This window comes from Apium graveolens, chromosome 5, assembly GCF_009905375.1.
Source record: "Apium graveolens cultivar Ventura chromosome 5, ASM990537v1, whole genome shotgun sequence".
Taxonomy (NCBI): Eukaryota; Viridiplantae; Streptophyta; class Magnoliopsida; order Apiales; family Apiaceae; genus Apium; species Apium graveolens.
Genome location: NC_133651.1, coordinates 36,027,647 through 36,030,332, shown reverse-complemented (window position 1 = coordinate 36,030,332; position 2,686 = coordinate 36,027,647). Strand labels below are relative to the sequence as shown.

Sequence of the window (2,686 nt, the reverse complement as noted above, 5' to 3'; positions counted from 1 at the left end):
TTTTGTGAAGTCATTATGAATTTTTGAATAAATAAAAATATAAGGAGTTGAAAAATCACAAAAGTCTAGGATCTTGATTTGTTCGTTAATCAGAAGGCTCTGATACCAATTGTTAGGTCCCAATATGTTTGTAGAGGGGGGGTTGAATACAAACTTTACCGTTTAATCGAATTTAATGCGGAATAAAAAGGGGAAACAAAATTCAAGTTAAATAAAACTATTATTAAACTTGGAAGGTGTTTCAACAACGGTATCGTTTACAAGGGATTAATCTCAAATAAATTATCACAAATCTAGAATAAATCCGACATGAACTTTTTCTATTTTTGCAATAAAAAGATCAAATGCTAGAAGCAATTTGAGATTAAGTTCAAGGAATTTTGATCCGCTAGATAGTTACACAAGAACGAGAGAATGATTCCTAGTGGTTTGGATTTAATTTTAATGACTAGAAATTAATGAACTTGAAATGCAGTTGAGAGATAAAATATTTTTGCGGCTGCTGCTTCTTTTGTTCTTGAGTTGGTTGAAATGTATTGAATGATGTATGTTAATGATCCGCTGCTGTTATCATTTATAATTCACTCAATAGAACTGAATTGAGCTGGCAAGACAATCTGTGAATTGGCAAGACAATCGGTGAGACAATCCGTTGATCTAGCAAGACAATCGGCATGACAATTGATTATACTGGTAAGACAATCAGCATGACTATTGAATGAACTGGCATTACTTTCGGCATGACTATTGATTAAACTGGCATGACTTTTGGTATGACAATTGATTGTCATACCAGTTCAAATGATTGTCTTATTGAATTAATATTGAATATAAATTCAAAATCAATTCTGAAAATTCATAATATTAATTCAGAATTAATTAATCAATAAATTAATCTTTGCAGATATAATTTATTTTCTTAATTAAATTATATGACTTAATTAATTAATAGAGAATTAATACTACTCTTGAATAACAACCATTCTTCTGAAAATCTTCTAAAAATTATGAATCAATTCCACCACTTCAATGTGGACACTCGATGTACTGTCTGGTTCATGAGTAACTAACTTCCGTGACGTTTCTTCATGTCTTGACTTTGATAACTTGATTTTCTTCAGATTAAAACCCTGTAATTATCTGATACCCTGACAAGATCTCTTACACTTGGTTAAATCAACAATCTTGATTTATATCACTGAGGCTTGATCAATTTTTTGAACTTCTTCCAGTGAATTAATTCCTCAAGTCTGTAGATGAACATTATTTCTGAATTCTTAGACATATGTTACTTTGTGAGATCTCTTTGACGGTAGATCCACTATTTACTTGTTACATTCTTATTTGAGTTGAGTTAAATCCTTGGATAAACAAATAGGCTATGACATATGCCTTTCATACACGGAATAGTGAAGCAGCCTGGATCTTTAAGCTTCGGAGGCAACTTCTGTTGCAGCACAACACTGCATTCCTCCATAAGAGCGACTGTCTCTAAATCATCTAGCTTCACTTTCCGAGAGAGAATACCTTTCATAAACTTTGCATAACTAGGCATCTGCTCAAGAGTCTCGGAGAAAGGTATGTTGATATGAAGTTTCTTGAACACCTTTAGAAACTTCTCAAATTATTTGTCCAGCCTTCTGTAGCCGCTTAGGAAAAGGCGGTGGAGGATAGATTCGTTTCTCCCCTTTATTACCCTCAAGCGGATTGTGCTCAACAGTTGTCTTCCTTGGTTCCACTTCTTCATCCTACTGCTCTACTTCTTTCTCAGCCCCAGCTTCTTCAGTCAACTCTTGAGTTTGTTCAGGATTCGCCACCTTTCTAGACCTTAAAGTGATTGCCTTTACCTGCTCCTTAGCTTCCCTCTTTCCTGGTACTTCGGTGTCACTAGGTAGTGTACCAGGCTGATGATTTAGTAAGGCATTGGTAATTTTCCCAATTTGATTTTCCAAGGTCTTTATAGAAACAACTTGACTCTTGTACATAAGCTTCAACTCCCCTAATTCAGATTTTTCATTGGCTTGTTACAGCTGGAGTTGTTGTCTAGGTGCATACTGTGGTTGCTAAAAATCAGGAGGTTGTACTGTTTAGCTGGATATTGCTGATAAGACTGTTGAACCGCATTCTGAGTGTTACTCCATCTGAAATTAGGATGATTGCGGTTTTTGAGATGATAGGTGGATGGCACTGGTTGCTGCGATCATTGGAAGTTGCTCACGAACTGAGCTGATTCACTAGAAATTGCGAACTGATCAGTCTCATGGGCACTAGCACAAAGCTCGCAGACACTAGCGATTTGATTAACTCTATAATTAGCCAAAGTGTCCACCTTCATCGTCAAAGCCTTAAGTTGTGCAGTGATAACAGTTGCTGCGTCCAACTCCAGAATTCCTGCGACTTTTCCTTGAGTCAGTCTCTGGGAAGGATTCTGGTACTCATTAGCACCTATCAGTTCAATAAGTTCATAAGCTTCATCGTAGCTCTTAGCCCACAAGGCTCCTCCTGATGCTGCATCCATCATGGGTCTAAAAGTAGCACCCAATCCATTGTAGAAACAGTTGATAATCATCCAATCAGGCATGCCATGGTGTGGGCACTTCCTTAGCATCTCCTTATATCGATCCCATGCCTCACACAGAGATTCTCCTGTTTGCTGAGCAAACTGGGTAAGAGCATTCCTGATTGC

General features: G+C 36.9%; 1 non-coding gene across 1 annotated transcript; it reads left to right on the top strand.

Moving 5' to 3' along the window:
* Positions 1–2,579: 2,579 nt before the first annotated feature.
* Positions 2,580–2,686, top strand: LOC141663125 (small nucleolar RNA R71). Its single transcript, XR_012551210.1, has one exon. It is a non-coding gene; the product is annotated as a small nucleolar RNA R71 (small nucleolar RNA).